At 37.7% G+C, this 21694-nt stretch overlaps 1 protein-coding gene across 16 annotated transcripts in view; it reads right to left on the reverse strand.

Annotated features, from left to right (window-relative positions):
• Positions 1 to 21694, reverse strand: part of sky (GTPase-activating protein skywalker) — a 314139-nt gene that overhangs the window by 72831 nt on the left and 219614 nt on the right. Inside the window, exons 1-2 of one of the 16 annotated variants that reach the window (XM_067107483.1) lie at positions 16704 to 17493; positions 425 to 466 (exon numbers count right to left, since the gene is read on the reverse strand). The exons of 10 other annotated variants lie outside the window; for them this stretch is intronic. The gene's annotated coding sequence lies outside the window, so the exon portion shown is untranslated. Of the gene's footprint in view, positions 1 to 424; positions 467 to 16554; positions 17515 to 21694 lie in introns of those variants that run through there. 5 more of the 16 variants (XM_067107479.1, XM_067107484.1, XM_067107472.1 and 2 more) reach the window with 5 other exon arrangements.

The following is a 21694-nucleotide window of genomic DNA, read 5'->3' on the forward strand; positions in this document are numbered from 1 at the left end:
TTTCGTAATGCAAGTTTTGGTCTCCACCAAGAAAAAGCACACGCATAAAGCAACGCAACAGAGAGAGAGAGAGAGAGAGAGAGAGAGAGAGAGAGAGAGAGAGAGAGAGAGAGAGAGAGAGAGAGAGAGAGAGAGAGAGATTGTTAAAACTTTCAAAATAGCAAATAGGTACTAGATGGAATGAGAAACAAGATGATTTACGAGAGAGAGAGAGAGAGAGAGAGAGAGAGAGAGAGAGAGAGAGAGAGAGAGAGAGAGAGAGAGAGTTGGTTAAACTTTCAAAATAGCAAACAGGTACTAGGTGGAATGAGAAACAAGATGATTACCTAAGGAGAGAGAGAGAGAGAGAGAGAGAGAGAGAGAGAGAGAGAGAGAGAGAGAGAGAGAGAGAGAGAAACTGAACAAACCTTCCTAAATTACTTACTGAGACACTGATGTTTTAACAGGGCTTCAATAATACACTCACCTGAAATAGAGAGAAAACAAGAATTAGGACTCAAACGTTTCATCACTAACACCGAAATTTACTGTAAAAAAATATATATCAATAAAACAACTTGACTATGACGAAACCACTGAACCTTTACTAATAATACTGATGACACGAGACTGAGACCACATAAATATAAGAACTGCAATGAATATAGAACTTAGGCCAGGGGCCAATCACTGGGGACTATGAGGTCACTCAGCGCTGGAAAGGAAATTGGGAGGAGGTGAATTTGAAAGGTGTAACAGGAGGAAAACCTCAAAGCAGTTGCACTATGAAATGACTGTCAGGAGAGGGTGGACAGCGAGATGGAAGAAAGAGAATATGAATGGAGGTACAGTAAAAGGACTGAAAGGGGTTGTAGCAGCTAGGGGCCTAAGGAAGAACCTTTAGCAATGCCTACAGTGCACCCCGTGAGGTGCACTAACGGCACTAAGCCCCCTAGGTGGCATAAATGTACGAGAGAATGATCAAGTCATTAACATCCAAATTAAGACACATCGACAATGGCTCACAAAAAAGTCTGGCAGGACGAGGAAACGACACCACCGATTTCCTACAAGAGTTATGAAGAAACATCCCGTAAAAAACTCGTCTTTCATCTATCTAGAAGACTTTTAACCTTTTATATTTATTAATGGAATTATATTACTGCTTTTAAATCGAAACGTAACGACACCAGATTACAATGGAGACCTCATAACATAACGAAGTCATGTATTCACATAGTTCACCAATCTAGTTCATAATTATTTTTATAAGTGTCGTTTATTAAGATTGAAAAAAAAAAGTTTTATATAAAAACGTATTTTACAAATGTATTGCTATCTCTGCAATGCTGTCTGCAAAGCTTCCTTGTAAAGATATGTACAGTATTATGTCAAATCTGATTTAATGCATACGGATTATAACTTTAATAAAAGATTCAATTCTATTCAGTTCAATATAATTTATAATGGCTTTTCAAGGTAGACTTACGTTAGCGAGTGTGTGTATATATATATATATATATATATATATATATATATATATATATATATATATATATATATATATATATATATATATATATATATATATATATATATATATATATATATATTATATTGAAGAAAAGGCAGCTATTAAAGTACTTCAAACAATATTTTCTAAGTTAAAAAAAAAAATTGTCATTTTTTTTACTAAGAATAGGTTATTTCTGAAATACTTCAAACAATATTTTCAAAGTTAAAAAAAACAAAGATTCAGTCTTAGTCTTTTTTTTTTTTACTAAGAATAGGTTATTTCCCAAACCAAATACTTTCCTTACCAAAGCCAGTGACGACCGTATCGAACACAGCCATCAGACAGGGGTCAACGGAAGTCTCAGAATCTTAAGTGATAGTGTGACACCCCTGATTAACATTAATAAATACCAAGAGATCTGGCTGTATATAATAATAATAATAATAATAATAATAATAATAATAATAATAATAATAATAATAATAATAATAGTTCGGTAAGACAAACTTAAACAGCAGACAAATAATAATAATAATAATAATAATAATAATAATAATAATGCTTGGTAAAGCAAAATTAACCACCACACAATTATTGCGCAAGATCAACAAATACTTTATCTACCTAAGAACGAACAGCAACTGAGTTGTACGACAATTCGTGAACTGGACCAGTTTCGCACTGCCTTCCGGTTTGGTACAGGATAAGTTTTTTGACGCTAAGCACCATCACAGACACACACACAAATCCGTAATAATAAGGAAAATATAACAGGAAATAAATTTTTTAATTTCACTGGATTTCAGTCGTTCACTTCCATTTCCAAATGCCACTCTTTTCTGCTGTCGAAGTGATTGCTTTAAAAGACAGGTAAAAATGAGCCGAAGTTTCTTCGGAAGCAATCGAGTTTTCTGTACAGCGTATAATCAAGGCCACCGAAAATAGATCCATCTTTCGGTGGTCTCGGTATAATGCTGTATGAGCCGCGGTTCATCAAACTTAACCACGGCCGGGTGGTGGCCTATCCTACATCGTTGCCAGAAGCACGATGATGGCTAACTTTAACCGTAAATAAAATAAAAACTACTGAGGCTAGAGGGCTGCAATTTGGTATGTTTGATGACTGGAGGGTGGATGTTCACCATACCAATTTGCAGCCCTCTAGCCTCAGTAGTTTTTAAGATCTGAGAGCGGACAGAAAAAAGTGCGGACGGACAGACAAAGCCACCACAACAGTTTTCTCTTACAGAAAACTAAAAAGGCCAATGGAGTCGACTTTACCCAACAGACTGTAAGTGAAAACTGTTCACAAATGAACACATTTACTTGGCAGCGGGATTCACTGCACGTCTATGGCTTCTATAATCAATTTAAGTACAGTAGAGAGAGTTCCATTTATACGCTAACATTGTATGAGGCGATTTTAAATATAGATAGATGGAATACATAATTTAGGCCAAAGGTCACTCAGCGCTGAAAGAAAAACAGAATGAGAGGCTTCTAAGGTGCAACAGGAGGAAAACCTAGCAGTTGCACTATGAAACAATTGTTAGAAGAGGGTAGAGAGAATATGAACGGAGGTTCAGTAAAAGGACTGAAAGGGGTTGCAGTCAGGGGCCGAAGGGACGCTGCAAAGATCGTTGAGTAATGCCTACAGTGCACTGTGTGAGGTGCACTGGCGGCAACTGGGGCGATTTTTTTTTTCCTCTCACCTACAGCCTACCTGTAGGCAGCTTAATTTACCATCTCAAGAGTCTTTCCAGAGGAACGGTAAAACTTAAGGGTTCTGTGACCCTCCGTTCTTGCAAGGATTTTTGCACTTGCGCGATATAGAACCTATTCAATGTAGAACCTATTAATTCAACATTTTTTTCTCTTTCCTCTGAGACTTCTAAATTGTGTAGTTATATCTCTGAACCATATCTCTTCACTCTCCCATGTGACCGTGCCATTAAGCTTTGCACCACCTTCGAGCCATCACTTCTTACCAAACCTCTTCAGAGTGTTCAACAATACATATCTTTTTATCTTATCACTTCTCTTCATATTGACATTTCTCGCTATTTCAACTCTAAATTGCCGCACATATATTATGCAATTCACCTCAACATCTCAACATTTTTTTTCACTGACCCAACATCCACACTTTGCTTCCATATAGGAGAGTCTACTGCATGCTACTCTCCTGCCAGGCTGCCAGCAATTTCCCAGAATTTATCTTTTGGCTAGATTGCTCTAAGCAGTGTGTCTCATTTGTAAATCAGTTATTATCATGATTTAGACCATTGCCTGAGGACTAATTATACTGTCAACTTCAAGTACATTAAAAAAAAAATCAATTATCTTTATTAAAAGTGCCTCAAGAACTACTGTCTTCTCTGCAGAAGTTCAGAGTTGCCACATTACTGAACTGACCAGTGGTATAATTATTCAATTCCTTTCACTGCATAACTGTGGGAATGGTCATTCGGCAGGGTTGCTCAAGCCATAAATTTTGGAGAGGATGTACCAGTAGTTTAAAATCCCATCCTCTCCTCTCTCTCTCTCTCTCTCTCTCTCTCTCTCTCTCTCTCTCTCTCTCTCTCTCTCTCTCTCTCTCTCTCTCTCTCGTCTGATTTGCTGTTTTTGTATGTTATTATTTGTTCTAAGTATATTTTCGTATACTTTTCCTTTTAATCTTAATGGTTTTCTACTTCGTGGAAACATGCTTTGCAATTTCGTGTTTAAAGGCTTGTTCCATATGATCGTATCCTTATTTTACATGGGTATTAATAATAATAAGAATAATAATAATAAATATTTCAACTTTTTACTTCTGAGAATGTCTCTAGCTGACAGACCTTTTGCACACATCATAATACCTTTTCTTCCCAAAACTATTTATTTTCTTTTACAATGCCATCACCCATTATACTCACTCCCCAACAGCTGCGTAGCTTAACCATTGCTGCAATTTAGCTTATCACGCTGATTCACCGTTCTCAATTCAATTCCGGACCCATTTTCTTATCACAAACTTGCACTAAAAATTTTTATCACTTCTCAATAGATATCTCATTTATGAAGATGTAACACACAATATAAACATTTGCACAAGTTATTTTATACACATATACATACATACATATGTATATGTATGTATATATATATATACACATACATTATATACATATATAATATATATGTGTATGTATATATGTACATGTGTATAAAATAACTTGTGCACACGTATGTTTATATAATGTGTTATGCGAAGTAATAAAAATTTTTTGCGCAAGTTCGTGATAAGAAAATAGGTCAGGAATTGAACTGAGAACGGTGAATCAGGGTGATAAGTTAAATTGTCGTAATCGTTAAGTTATGCAGCTGTTGGGGGAGTAAGTACAATGAGTGATGGCATTGTAGAAGAAAATGGTAAATAGTTTCTCCGGCCGCTAGGACTTGCTTGAACCGCCTTGCACCCAAAACCGTCCTTGCGGTGTTAGGGACGCCCGCACCAGTGGGTGAAAATTATGATGTCAATGTCCTGGGTCCACTTACTTGACCTGTCTTGATCACTTTGGGGTTGTGTGTCCTCAGTGGTTACACCATCCCGTAACTCTTCCATTTACTGGTACCAAGATCAGGCTTGCCCCTATTTCCATTGTAGGTTATTTTCTAAAAACTTATCGAAATAGGATATTTCTCATCACTTATTTGCGCGCCCCCTGCACGTGACGCGCGCGGGCACACAAGTAAACATTTTATATATATATATATATATATATATATATATATATATATATATATATATATATATATATATATATATATATATATATATATATATATATATAAACACGTTTTTGGGTGCAAGACAGTTCAAGCAAGTCCTAACGACCGAAGAAATAGTTGCACCAAGCACTTGTGGGTTGAGAGGAACACGAGGGAGAGTAGAGGGTGGGGGCAAAGGCCAAGCGCTGGGACCTACGAGGTTAATTCAGCGCTGAAACGGAAACTGACAGTAAGGAGGTACGGAAGGTGTGACAGGAGGAAAACCTCCCAGGAGAGGGTTGAGGAAAGTAAGATGGAAGGAGGAGAATAAGAACGGAGGTACAGTAAAAGGAATGAAAGAAGTTGCAGCAAGGGGCCGAAGGGACGCTGCAAAGAGCATTAATGCCTACAGTGCACCGCGCGTGAGAGTGAACTGTCGGAACTTAAGTTTTACGCCATTCAAGTATTTCAAACACTAAGTAACCACCAATTAGCCTATCTCCAGAGCACTTGAACTAATCAAACGATGGTCGACACCATTTTTTGACAAAAGATCGTCCACAGGAAACAATAAAAGAAATAAAGAAAGCAGTCGCAGTGCGTTATCGAATAACGAGAGAGAGAGAGAGAGAGAGAGAGAGAGAGAGAGAGAGAGAGAGAGAGAGAGAGAGCAACAGCAATGCTTACAGGAAATGATAGAATGCTGTGGTCCTAGCCATTACTTACTCTGTACTTGTTTATAAAAGGATTGCCAGTTAACTGAACACTGTGTGTTTATTTAAACTGTCTAATTGACAAGCATCACCAAAGATATAATTCAATATTCACTCGTTTCAGAATTAAACTGAAGCTTAACAGTGGTTCCTCTCAGAATTTTGTTACTTTCTGTTATTTCTTTCAAATAAACACCATAATATTCTTTGGACGTTATTATTCTTCTAATGAATAATAATAATAATAATAATAATAATAATAATAATAATAATAATAATAATAATAATAATAATAATAATAAAATCAACTATTTGCCTGTTGATTGAACTGAATTGAATATAAAATTTAGGCCAAAGACCAACCGCTGAGACCAATAAGGTCACTCAGCGCTGAAAGGTAAATTGACAGAAGGTTTGAAAGGGGTAACAGGAGGAACACCTCGCAGTTGCGCTATGTAATCAACTGTTAGAGAGGTTGGAAAGTCAGATGGAAGAGAGAGAATATGAACGGAGGTACAGTAAAATGTATTACAGAGGTTGGAGCTAGGGGGCGAAGGGACGCTGCCAAGACCCTTAAGTAGTGATTAGCTTGTTAATGGATGTAGTAATTACAATAAAGCGCTTTACATTCCGGTGACTAACATCTTTCCCTAACTTGCTGAGCCCACTGTAATCTGTCACCTTAAGAAATTCGGCTAACCAGGGAATAAGGTAACTGAAGAGAACTAAAAGCTCACTCAAATCGCCTTATTTTCGAGGAACGTGAATATCTGGACTGATTTCGTAGGCTGGGATTATGATGTATAGATAAATGCTGGACTATATTATTATTATTAATAATATTATTATTATTGTTATTTCAGCAGAAGAAACTTATTCACAAGGACCAAGCCCACCAAAGGGACCACTGACTTGAAATTCAAGCTTCCAAAGAATGTTGGTTTCAACCTCACACCGCAGCAGACCCCCAACACTGCAGCAGTAACTGATCATGACTCAGATCTAGTTATTTTCCACACCCCTGGGGGAGACGCGAACCGCCACATCTGAGTGGCAATCACGACACTAGCCACTATACTAGCGGACCAGCCTAAGTCTTACATCTATTTGATTCAAACCATACCAAGACTCTGCTCGGTGCTCCCTGTGATGACTGATAAACAATGGAATTTTGACGACCACTTTAACATCAACTAATAAAGTATAGATTAGAATTACAGAATTTAGGCCAAAGGCCAAGCGCTGGGACCCAAGAGGTCATTCAGCGCTGGAAGGAAATTGATAGCAAGAGGGTTAGAAAGGCGTAACAGGAGGAAAACCTCAAAGCAGTTGCATTTTGAAACAATTGTTAGATGGTGGAAAGTAAGATGGAAGAGAATATGAACGGAGGTACAATAAAAGGAACGAAAGAGGCTGCAGCTAGGGGCTGAAAGGACACTGCAAAGACCCTTAAAGTAACGCCTACAGCGCACCGCGCGAGGTGTACTGACAGCACCAACCTCCGCCCTGCGTGGACAACGGATAAAGAAAGACATCCAAATATATTCTATGACATTTAGATACGATGGCAACCTTGGCCACTGCGCCGCTGACGAGGCCTCAGTTCGACCATTGCAACATCTACTTATCTGCACCTAAAACGATATTCCCCCTCAACTTCATTCTACCTTATGTACTGCACTTTTACGTCATTCACGAAGCTTCTTTCGTTTCCTTCTGAATGGTCCGACTCAATCTTGTTCTCTTCCTGTTCTTTACCTTGTTATAATATCTACTATCCATTTCAGGGCCCGAGAGTCATTTTTTCTCAAGTATTTGATCGAAATGGTACTTTGACACAGTGTACAAGACACCGACCACTAATTTTTGGTAATGTAGTGCATTGTCAAATGGTTTTAGTTAAGGCGTTTACTCTTGACTTACATGGTGTTGCCAAGCATCGCCAAACTATGCATTCGAAAGTTTTTATCCCCATCCTGTCCCTCCCTCTCCCTCTTCCTCCTCATCCCTCCCTCAAACCACTTTTCTCGCCTCCCCATCTCCGCCCCCCTTTCTTGTCTATGGGGGAGAGCGGACGTTCGATTGCGTAGATTAGTCCTGCTGACTCATGCGACTTTGTCTTTAAAAAGTCAAGAGTAAACGCTTTAACTGACACCATTTGACAATGCACCATATTACCAAAAATTAGCGGGAGGTGTCTCTTACACTGTGTCAAAGTACTATTTCGATCAACTAATTAGCTTGTAAGATATTTGAGAAAACGATGACTCGCCGTCCCTGAAATGGATAGTCGTTGCCGGTCCTAACGAAATTCAGTTAACAAAGTCAGTAGATTTATGGTACATTAAGTCTCTGTTTCTTTCACAAGTATATCAATAAAATTTAGTCATCATACTTTGAAGCACAGGATAAAATAAGACACTTTTCTGGAGTGTACAACTTTTTACATAGTTAAAAAGTTAAAATCCTTAAGCTTAAGCCCGGACTACTTTCCCCATCGTTATAGGGAACGAAACTGAATAAAATTCCATCAATGACATTATTTATATCAGTTTCGTACTTCATCCTCGAACTACTTGACAATTCTGGTCTGTTGCGGTTACACTGCCAATCTACTGCTGCTCATTGTTGCAGAGGCAATAACCCCATATTTTAAAAGAAAGTATATTAACTTCATTGCTTCTATTAACCGCTAAAGGAAGATACCCTTTGGCAGCATACAACAATGCCCGCTTTCACCGGAGGCACGATGCCATGAAGTGGAGAAATTTACAAAAAAAAATAAAAATAAAAAATAAGGGGCGCTTAACACCGCCTTGAGGAATACCCTGGGCGTTTCATTTCACTGTCTTTCATTTTCAAATCATTATTTTCCTGACAGGTTGGTAATATTTTTAAAATCACCTGCGAAATTAACAGGTTTGTGCATTACACTAAAAATCAGTCTTGTTCTTAGTTATTTATCTTCTACAACACTATTTGTGTTTTCTGTTCACGTTTTGAATTTCACCAAACCGTTACTGGCTACAAGACTGAACCATCAATTTTCCGATATTTTCATATTCAGCATCGTCAAATTCAACCTATCTCCAGTTTTGCATTGTCCTCCTGCGCTGACGGTTTAAAAAAATTCATTTCTTGAAGAATCATTTCAAATCAATAAATCAAAATAAATTTAAATTTATACATTAAAAATCACAATAAAAATGATGCGAGATACAAATTAAAACCGACGAAAAACAGGGCTTCGCGAGAAGTAACTATCAGTCCTAAGAAGCGAGAGAGAGAGAGAGAGAGAGAGAGAGAGAGAGAGAGAGAGAGAGAGAGAGAGAGAGAGAGAGAGAGAGAGAGAGAGATGGAGGCAGCTGAAGAGCAAGAGCCCGTGCCAGTACAAGGCAGGCTTAATCTATAGAGAGAGAGAGAGAGAGAGAGAGAGAGAGAGAGTTAAGTATACCTTAGTTTAACCAGACCACTGAGCTGATTAACAGCTCTCCTAGAGGGCTGGGAAGCTGGCCTGAGAAAGGACTAGAATAAAAAGATTTTTTACTGAGAAATGAATTTCTATCACCAGAAATAACAGAGAGAGAGAGAGAGAGAGAGAGAGAGAGAGAGAGAGAGAGAGAGAGAGAGAGAGAGAGAGAGAGAGAGAGAAAGGACAAGTCTGGCTTAATCTAGAGAGAGAGAGAGAGAGAGAGAGAGAGAAAGGACAAGTCTGGCTTAATCTAGAGAGAGAGAGAGAGAGAGAGAGAGAGAGCCGCGGCAAAATGCAGCGTAGTATAGAGGGCCTAACCACCTTAACCGTACTCCTGCCAATCCCACCCAAGCACCGGTAACCTAAACACCCCGCCCCCACCCCGCCCACAAACCACCCACCCACCCACCGCCGTCGCCACAAACCTAATAGCCTTACCTGCCCGATCACCTGGCAAGTGGACAAGCCTACGTGACTTAGGTCAGTCACCCTCGAGGGTGACTTTCGAGAAGAAACTTCCGTGCCCGCAGATACCCTGGGAGCCACGTGTACCCTTGGGTTTTTTTTTTTTTTTTATTTCTGTGATAAAGGGGATTGTCTTTTATGATACGTAGTTTCCACTAGAGCTGAATATTCTCTACGCAAGATAGATGCATGTAGATTTATAACGTCTGCAGATTATGTAGTATATAAACACTATCACATTTATATTATAAATGATATACTGTGTGTGTATATATATATATATATATATATATATATATATATATATATATATATATATATATATATATATATATATATATATATATATATATATATATATATATATATATATATATATATATATATATATATATATATATATATATATATATATATATATATATACACACTTTCATTTAAGCAGGACAAACTTTACTGAATGAATAAAAGTTCACAAATTAATTATGATACACATTCCACACTTATTTTAAACATCAGACCTCTCTATATCCCCTGTTAATGTAATAAAATGATTTTAAAGAAATACTGGTTGTCAATGACCATCGAGAAAAAAATATATATATATAATATATATATATATATATATATATATATATATATATATATATATATATATATATATATATATATATATATATGTATATATTACGAAATTGTAAATATATCAACTAACGATTCTGGGTTCTGTGAATACTAGCTGCTGTGAATACTAACTGGTGTCGACTAGTTAATCCCATCGTCACGTGAAAAGCAACGATAAATGGACGAACATATTACAATCATTCTCTATCAGTTCATTTTAAATACAAAACAATGCAAAACAGGGCCAGTTCTGAATACACAGGAATATCTCCTACTGAAATTGCACTAAACATATGGCTTAAATCTACATGACAAATCTACAGTGTTGCTTTTCAAAATTACTTCGTTTCAATTTAACGTTCTACAGTATTAGTGGAATGGAATGGAATATAGAATTTTCGCCATAGGCCAAGCACTGGGACCTATGAGGTCGATCAGCGCTGAAGGGGAAATTGAGAGAGGAAGGGATTGAAAGGTGTTGGTGTTGTCAACAGGAGGAAAACCTCTCAGTTGCAATATGAACTGTTATAAGTGGGTGGATAACAAGATTGAAGAAAGAGAATATGAAAGGAGGTACAGTAAAAGGAATGAAAGGGGTTGCAGCTAGGGGCCGAAGGCACGCTGCAAAGAACCTTTAGTAATGCCTACAGTGCACCTAGTGTGGTGCACTGACGTCACTACCACCCTACGGGGTACAGTATTAGTAATGAACAAATTAACGAAAAATCATTTTTTTAAATTCCTATTTTTAACTACAATAACCTACGTGAATTCCAATGCGAGTCATAATTAGCATTTAAAAACAAAATACATGGAAAAAACGAAGCTCTGAATCCTCACCAAACCACCTCAAATATTTCTTTCAGAGCCCAGAAGTGCTTCTGATTTATTTGGTCACAGGAGACGTGACCCAGGCTCCCTCTCCGAGATGGGCAAAGCATTGTCAACAAAAACCCCGGTCATTTATTCATTCAATTATGCAGACGCACGGCCAAGAAGGCAGGCATTGACGAGATCCCGACGATATCGCTTGTGCAAGCATTAATACAAAAGAGTTCTGGACAGTATTTCTTGTGCGAGCTTTACGACAAGAGAGAATTCTCGACAATATTTTCTGTGCAAGCATCAATACAAGAGAGAGTTCTCGACAATAAATCCTGCGCAAGCATTAATACAAGAGGGAATTCTCGACAATATTTTCTGTGCAAGCATCAATACATGAGAGAATTCTCGACATTATTTCTTCTGCAAGCATTAAATACAAGAGAGAATTCGACAATATTTCTTCTGCAAGCATTATATACAAGAGAGAATTCTCGACAATATTTCTTCTGCAAGCATTATATACAAGAGAATTCTCGACAATATTTCTTCTGCAAGCATTATATACAAGAGAATTCTCGACAATATTTCTTCTGCAAGCATTAAATACAAGAGAGAATTCTCGACAATATTAATTCTTCTGCAAGCATTATATACAAGAGAGAATTCTCGACAATATTTCTTCTGCAAGCATTAAATACAAGAGAGAATTCTCGACAATATTTCTCGCGCGAGTATTAATACAAAAGAGAATTGTCGACAAAATTTTTGCGCATTAAATACAAAAGAGAATTCTCGACAATATCTCTTGCGCAAGCATTAATACAAGAGAGAATTCTCGACAATATTTTTTGAGCAAGCATTAATACAAGAGAGAATTCTCGATGATACTTCTTGCGAGAGCATTAATACAAGAGAATTTCCTACAATACAAGAGAGAATTTTCTATCAATGGAAAAAAACCACCATCCTTGCTAATTCTAACAGACAAAAATATTAAGGAATAGAACGGAAAAAAAAAAAGACTTCTTCTAACAATGAAAAAATATATAGATACAGAACCAAGAAGTTTCTTGGGACAGAATAATAATAATAATAATAATAATAATAATAATAATAATAATAATAATAATAATAATAATAATAATAATACTGATCTCATACCGACAACTTGTCCAGTACTTCCCAAGTCCCAGAGATACAAGATGTGGGAACGGAAATAAAAATATAAAAAATAAATAAATAAAAAATAAATAAAAAAAAGGTGACCAAAGTGAACTAAACCTTTCTGGTTCCCAAGCACTGGGAAATTCCTGTCTGTCTGTCCAACCACATTCTATACAGCTGGTGATCCCAAACACCCAACGTGGAAGTCTTGGTCACCCTTATCTCAGGTGACAGAACCTGATTTTAAAACCCAGTCATTTATTTTTTTCCACTTCGTAAATTCCTTAAGGGTAATGCCACAGTCGGCATGACATGGGGATTTGTTTTCCACGCACTACTGAGAGAGAGAGAGAGAGAGAGAGAGAGAGAGAGAGAGAGAGAGAGAGAGAGAGAGAGAGAGAGATACTAAGCACATTTGTAACAAGATTGGTGATGACTGACTGACTTGACATGATGTCTCAAGCTAGTGATTTATTATTATATATTTATATATATATATATATATATATATATATATATATATATATATATATATATATATATATATATATATATATATATATATATATATATATATATATATATTAATAGTCTCTGTAATTGGGCAGCTACTTGAAATCTTTGCTTAATGATAAATAATATTGCCAAGACCAGGAAGAACATTCTTTATTACACGAGCTTTCGAGGTATAAAACCTCATCATCAGGCTGAAAAAACCGACAAGGATGAGAATCAATAAAATTACAATAAAATGAATTGTCATAAATCTTCAGCAAAAATACTAACGAAATATATAAAATGAACAAGTAAATACAAACTAAAAGGGTGAGACGTAAAATAACGAAAAATTAAAAATACAAACAAAAATATGAAAATAAAAATAAGGTGCAATGTAAACAAACTACCACTCACAAAGTAAAATATTTAGCGACCTAATTGAGTACCTACTATGAAATTACACGATAGCTAGTTGAATACCAGACGAGTTGTTGTTCAATTCCGGCTTCATCTTTTTAATAGTCAGCGACTCTGAAATTAAAAGGCCCAGTCTATTTGAACAAAAGACAGTACCCGAAAATCCAGGTCAGTGAAAGGATGGTCCTGTGCTAAACTGTGTTCTCTAATGGCAGAAAAAGGGTGGTTTGGAAAGGGAAACCTAGTTCTAATAGAAAGACCTCTGTGTTCCAAAAATTGTGTCTGAGCCAGCGGGAACTGGATTCCACTTATCAGACCACACTGCGAACAAGTGAACAAGTAAACGACACAGGAATTAAGGTCCACAGGCAGAGTAGGCTTCTCTCTCAAAAGTGATCTTATTGTAAAAAGGATTACAGAAAACAAACCGGAAACTAATTTGAGTGAAACAATGCTTAAGTATTTCTTGTAACTTTTTCGGACCATATAGCTACTATGACCAAGGTAAGGCAATTTAATGTACTTTACATCTTTACTAGCAGTACTGTACACCGGTCTGGGACAAAACTTTTCATTTAAAAAATTTTTCAGAGCTTTGTAAAATACAAAAATGGGATATGAGTTTTTGTATTTTTACAATGCTCTGAAAAATTTTTTAAATGAAAAGTTTTGTCCCAGACCGGTGTACAGTACTGCTAGTAAAGATGTAAAGTACATTAAATTGCCTTACCTTGGTCATAGTAGCTATATGGTCCGAAAAAAATTTACAAGAAATACTTAAGCATTGTTTCCCTCAAAATAGTTTCCGGTTTTTTTGTAATCCTTTTACAATAAGATCACTTTTGAGAGAGAAGCTACTCTGCCTGTGGACCTTTAATTCCTGTGTCGTTTACTTGTTCACTTGTTCGCAGTGTGGTCTGCGATAAGTGGGATCCAGTTCCCGCTGGCTCAGACACAGAATTTGGAACACAGAGGTCTTCCTATTAGAACTAGGTTTCCTTTCCAAACCACCTTTTTCTGCCATTAGAGAAACAGTTTAGCACAGGACCATCCTTTCACTGACCTGGATTTTCGGGTACTGTCTTTTGTTCAAATAGACTGACCTTTTTAATTTCAGAGTCGTTGACTATTAAAAAGATGAAGCCGGAATTGAACAACAACTCGTCTGGTATTCAACTAGCTATCGTGTAATTTCATAGTAGGTACTCAATTAGGCTAGGTCGTTAAATATTTTATTTTGTGAGTGGTAGTTTGTTTTACATTTCACCTTAGTTTTATTTTCATATTTTTATGTTTGTGTTTTTAATTTTTCGTTATTTTACGTCTCACCCTTTTAGTTTGTATTTACTTGTTCATTTTATTTATTTCGTTAGTATTTTTGCTGAAGATTTATGACAATTCATTTTATTGTAATTTTATTGATTCTCATCCTTGTCGGTTTTTTCAGCCTGATGATGAGGTTTTTACCTCGAAAGCTCGTGTAATAAAGAATGTTCTTCCTGGTCTTGGCAATATTATTTACCATTAAGCTATATTATATATATATATATATATATATATATATATATATATATATATATATATATATATGAGAGAGAGAGAGAGAGAGAGAGAGAGAGAGAGAGAGAGAGAGAGAGAGAGAGAGAGAGAGAGAGAGAGAGAAATATTAAGCGCATTTGTAACAAGACTGGTGATTGTTAACTGACTTGAGATGATGTATCAAGATTATTATTATTTATTATTATTATTATTATTATTATTATTATTATTGAGTATACATCCTTATAAGACGTGGAAAACGCCATGAACTCGTTTACAGATTTTCACACACTTCCAAAAAATAAAAAAATGCAGATTAAGAAAGGACGTGATTAAGGTTGACAGAAAAAAAATGTGTCGTTGAATAATAATTCAACCGAATATAAGTAATTGGTACAATAAATACATCAATCTTGGAATCGTGCTTGAACTGGAACAGGAATATACAGTTTCACCCGAGGGCCAAGCGCTGGGACTTACGAGGTCATTCAGCGCTGAAGTGGAAATTGACAGTAAAAAGGTTTGAAAGTTGTAACAGGAGGAAAACCTCAAAGTTATTGCACTGTGAAACAATTGTTAGAAGAGGGTTGAGGAAAGCAAGATGGAAGAAAAATAATATGAACGGGGGTACAGTAAAAGGAATAAAAGAGGTTGCAGCTGGGGGCCGAAGGGACGCTGCATAGAACTTTAAGTAATGCCTACAGTGGAAGCGTGCTTGAATGTACCCTCAAGCGATTAGAATGCAGCACCATAATTGAGGAAGGCCATAATTCAGATATTGTTTAGCACAACCCAAGGTTCAGAACGCGACTTGTGTATGGTCACCTTTCCACTGGGGCATTTTTAAATGGCACCGGATACGACCCTGATAAGCTTCAATGAAAGCATGACTCTGACGAGCGTATAAGAAAGATTACTGAACCTCACCCTTAAGTGCAACAAGACTTAAGGGGCTACGCAGAAAATGGTGCTAAATCATCGTAATTTGGATTAACAACCTCGGGTCTTAATTATATTAACAGTAATTACGAATTGAAAAGTGCCTGCCGACGGCATAAATGATGTCAGTCAACTCGAAGAGAGAGAGAGAGAGAGAGAGAGAGAGAGAGAGAGAGAGAGAGAGAGAGAGAGAGAGAGAGCGCAACTGCATGCCTGGTGCAAACTTCACACCTATTCGTAGAATCGAATTTCCTACGATCAAGCAATTTTGAATTAATACTTAACCCTACTTATAATGTATCACCGTGCAATTTCTAAAAGCAACATGGAACAAATTTTTAACCCACCCCCTCCCCCGAAAAACCAAACGTTAACAAGCGCGAGGACCCAGTGGCTTGTCGAAATTGATCCTAATAACTCGGCTAACTGGTAAAATTGACAATCAACAACGCACAGATAGATGGCAATGATTTGACAATAGATGGCTAAACCTTTCAATCATGCTAATAACCACTTTCCTTTTCCCTCAGTCCTCTTGGTTTAGTCCTAATAAGTTGGTAAATAGTTGTATAAGCTGACAAACAACAACAGAGATAGGTGACAATGATGTGACACTAGGTAGCTAATCCTTCAATCACACTAATAATTACCTTACTTCCTTTTCCGGTTTACTGTGTCTAAGTCCTGTAGCTTATGCCGTCCCTCCCTCTACCCTTTGTCAAACAACATAAAGGTAAATGGCAATGGTTTGACTCTTGCTGGCTAATCCATCAAATAATCATACTGAAATTTACCTTACTTCATTCCCTGAGTCGTCCTGGTTTTCAATGTCAACGCTCAAGTCCTTTCTACTTCAGTAATGCTTATTTATGCTGTCCTCCCTGCTCCCTTTGTCAATCCTAATCACTTCCTCGCTCACCAGCAAACGCCAACCACACCTAGTCTCGCTTGTTTCCGAAGGCTGTCTGCCGCCTGTTCTCTGGGCGTGGGCTGCTCGTCTTGGAATAGCCCGTGTATACAGTTAGGCTTCATCTACTGACAACCGCTAGTTCGATGTCACAGCAGTTAACACCAGTGCTTCAATATCAACATCAGAGGGGAATCTTAATTTATGATTTTTATTGCTTTGTAAGTTGTTATTGTTCAAAATATTCAGACGTTCGTTAGATATTTTTACAGTTGCACTCAACACAGGGCCGTTACCGAAAGAAATCTTGCTCCGACTACAATCTCAAGTAGAGAGAGAGAGAGAGAGAGAGAATGCATGTCACCAAGCACCAAAAATCACTAAGTTGGAATAATTCTACTCCTGCAGTAAGCAACAATAACAATAAAGACCAGAATTTCACCACATGTTGAGCAACCCACACTCGCTGAGAAGAGTAATGTTTCAACAAACAGAACACTCCACTTGTAAATCCACCAACGGCGCCGTTAAATCTCGACCACTGAAAACCAACACATCCCAAAGACTAATTCCAAAAAGGATACTCGTCCAGAAAACGCATACACTGCACACTGCCTCTATCTCAGCACAGTCGAAGCTGAAAACGCCTTTATGTTTTGCACTCGCCGACACTACTGGGTACACTGTGGCACTGACTGATGCTCTGAGGACGATGACGAACGTCTACATCCGGTGCAGCTTCCGTCGAGGGTACGAGAGATGAAGATACCGCGCCAGAACTTGACTCATTTTGTTTATATATTTCTTAGGCTTTAAACAGTTCATCGTTTGGGTCCACCAGATTAGAATGTAAAAGTCAGGCCTGTGAGGTCATTCAGCGCTGAAAGGGACACAGAGTAAAGGAGGTTTGACAGGTGTAACAGGAGGAAAACCTCGCGGCTGAACACTATTGAACAATTGTTAGGAGAGAGGTGGAGAGTAATGGAAGAGTAGAGAACAGAGGTCCAGTAAAAGGAATGAATGGGGTTGTAGCAGCTAGGGGCCGAAGGGACGCTGCAAAGACCATTAAGTATTGCTTACAGCGAACTGCGTGAGGTGCACTGACGGCACTAAAAAATGTATAGTTCTCTTTAGCAAATGGCTCTTCAGTGCCTAACTATTTGTCAGCAGTTATCTCTTTAAAATTCTTGAATATTTAGTTATCAAACTCTAGGGCAAATAGTAACTAGATAAAATAGGTGACGTGTAACTCCAATACTTTAGTGAACACTCTGGGGTACTTTAGTCCTTATTCGTCAGTTCTATTCCAAATAGCTAAGATAAATGCGGTCACTTGAAAATTTTAGTTTCACTGGGGAATTAAACAGTGGGCCTAGCGACACAACGGCCACGTGTCATATGCACTGGGACCTGACCCCCACTGGCTGTCGGCCTAAGAAACAGGATATCAGCGCCTGCCCTATGAGCCTACAGAGGCCCAGGAGGACTTTTAACTAAGCTATAGCAATGTGAGTAAACACACATCTATTCTAGTCTTGCTTCAGTTGAGACAGTGAAACTAACAGATTGGGTGCGGCCGTATCAAGGGGAAATTTTATTCAGGGTCAGTTTGGCGACCTTTTTCAGTAAGCATCGCATCTCCTTCAGAAGATGATCTGGTAAAATGATCTCAGAAGCTGTGGCAGCTGTACTCATGTTATTGCCCAATTATGTGAGTGCAAATCTGACAAGCATATTTATACACTCTCATGGGATATATTTCGAAGCTGAAAATAGTCCACAGTATTTTCACTACTGCCAGTTTTGCACTGTTTTAATGTCAAGGTTTTTTTTTAGTTTTCTGAAAAGAAAACTTGTGCTGCTTTGTCTGTCCGTCCGCACTTTTTCTGTCCGCCCTCATATCTTAAAAACTACAGAGGCTAGAGGGCTGCAAATTGGTATGTTGATCATCCACCCTCCAATCATCAACCATACCAAATTGCAACCCTCTAGCCTCAGTAGTTTTTTTTTTTATTTAAGGTTTAATTTAGCCATAATCGTCCCTCTGGCAACGCAACAACACAGGCCACCACAGCCGGCTGAGAATTTCATGGGGCACGGCTGATACAGAATTATACCGAGACCACCTGAAGATAGATCTGTTTTCAGTGGTCTTGATTATGCGCTGGACAGAAAACTCGACTGCGCCGAAGAAACTTAGACCCATTTTTTACTTGTTTTTATAGGTTTGCATCCGACACTTAATATCAATTCAGTTTCGTCTCTGAATTCCAGTCTTTTTCTGTGCACCAAAACTCTGCTATCATGAGAGTTATGGCATCTTCCACTTTGTTTGTAACTCTAAGGGCGTGCCAATCAGATAGCCCAAAAAATAATTGTAAAAAAATAAAATAATAAAAAATCACATTTTAACAATGCATGATAATTCGCCTGATAGCCAAAATAACGTGACCCTAAGAACAATACATTTAGCCATTTTATGAAGCAAGTTTGCAGCTGCCGATCTGCACTTCGTAAATGTTCTACATCACCATCCATTTAGTTTGTATTATATATATATATATATATATATATATATATATATATATATATATATATATATATATATATATATATATATATATATATATATATATATATATATCTTACATTAAAGACTGCTGCACTGAAACCCACAAAGTACTGCATCGCCATTTGAGTGGCTGACTGCTTGACTACTGAATGATCGGTCTAATGACCTAGCACCAGAACCGTTTGGTTAATCAGAACCACAATACCCCGTAGGGGGGAAGTGCCGTCAGTGCACCTCATGCGGGGCACCGTAGGCATTCCTTGAGGTTCTTTGCAGCGTGCCTTCGGCCCCTAGCTGCAACCCCTTTCGTTCCTTTTACTGTAACTCCTTTCATATTCTCTTTCTTCCATCTTACTTTCCACCCCTCTCCTAACAGTTGATTCATAGTGCGACTGCGAAGTTTTCCTCCTGTTACACCTTTCAAACTTTTACTGTCAGTTTCCGTTCCAGCGCTGAACGACCTCATTGGTCCAATTGCTTGGCATCTGGCCTAAGTTATATATTTAATTCACAATACCAATAGAGGAATTTTACTATTTAAAACAAAAAATACTATCTCAAAACAATCAATTAACTTTGCTACTAAATATCTTAAAAACATTCCAGTAATTTTAACAACTGTTTTATTTTCTGTGAAGGAAGATTAATGTTGTATGATAAACTATCAGTACCACAATACACAAAAGAATCATTATTAAAAATAAATGTATCTAAAATAATCCTACTATTTACAAAACAATCAATTAACTTTGCTACAACATTCCAGTGTCTTCAATGATTATTTTCTGAAAGAATGCTGATCACATGGTCAACTATCAACTTGAATGGAATAGGAATGGAGTGGAATATAGAACTTAGGCCAAAGGCCAAACACTGGGACCTAGGAGGTCATTCAGCGCTGGAAACGAAATTGAGAGTAGGCAGGTTTGAAAGGTGTAACAAGAGGAAAACCTCAAAGCAGTTGCACTATGAAATAATTGTTAGGAGAGGGTGGATAGCAAGATGGAAGGAAGTTAATATAAATGGAGGTACAGTAAAAGAAACGAAAGGGGTTGCAACTACGGGCCTACAGTAATGCCTACAGTGCACCTCACACTAGCCCCCTACGGGTAACTATCGACTTCATCACAGCGCACGACAAGCAAAGGAACCAATATTCACCCATTTTCGATAAAAAATGGTCTACGTGATTTTGCAGACTGCATGTCTTCTTTCAAGTTCACGATCATCCGTTGACAAAAGATGTCTTCAGTTGATAACTTCATAGAGAGAGAGAGAGAGAGAGAGAGAGAGAGAGAGAGAGAGAGAGAGAGAGAGAGAGAGAGAGAGAGAGAGAGAGAGAATTTGAATATAGTCCTGGTAAGAGTCAAATTCTTAAAGAAAAACACTCAACTGAATTATTTCAGTGAAGACATCCGTGAGAGAGAGAGAGAGAGAGAGAGAGAGAGAGAGAGAGAGAGAGAGAGAGAGAGAGAGAGAGAGAGAGAATATTTTAAATAGAGTCTTTGTACATGTCAAATTAAAAAAAGGGGGGCACTGAACTGAGGGATTTCAGGAAAGGCATTCACACACACACACACACACACACACACACACACACACAGAGAGAGAGAGAGAGAGAGAGAGAGAGAGAGAGAGAGAGAGAGAGAGAGAGAGAGAGAGAGAGAGATTTTAAATATAGTCCTTGTACATGTCGAACTCAGAAAAAAAATCACTGAACTGATGGATTTCGATAAGGCATTCAGAGAGAGAGAGAGAGAGAGAGAGAGAGAGAGAGAGAGAGAGAGAGAGAGAGAGAGAGAGAGAGAGAGAAGCAGGCTTCGTTAAAATACACAAAAAAATAGGACTGATAGTGCACGCACAAGCTATTGAGCTGAATGAGCGATCCACCTTTGATTACGATATTCAGAGGGAGGCATGCCCCAACTCCTACCCATAAGGACGGAGAAAATGATGACAGGAGATACCACGTGAGATGCACCAGAGAGAGAGAGAGAGAGAGAGAGAGAGAGAGAGAGAGAGAGAGAGAGAGAGAGAGAGAGAGAGAGAGAACACCTGAAGGGTGTACAGAAACCTTAGTATACCTAAGTATACTTATGAAAGTTAACAGGCACACACGCAGAAATAATTGATTGCTTAAGGATATATAAAGAACTTGTACCCACTTTAAACCAAATATTACCGCATTAAACATACTTTTTATGCCTTAACAACCGCCATCTAAATTCTTACGTAAACCAAATTATGAAGGAACAAATTATAACCCTTCAGTAGGCAATCCACAAACCCGGTTATAATTTAAATCTATATG

Source organism: Macrobrachium rosenbergii, chromosome 8, assembly GCF_040412425.1.
Source record: "Macrobrachium rosenbergii isolate ZJJX-2024 chromosome 8, ASM4041242v1, whole genome shotgun sequence".
In the NCBI taxonomy this organism is placed as follows: domain Eukaryota; kingdom Metazoa; phylum Arthropoda; class Malacostraca; order Decapoda; family Palaemonidae; genus Macrobrachium; species Macrobrachium rosenbergii.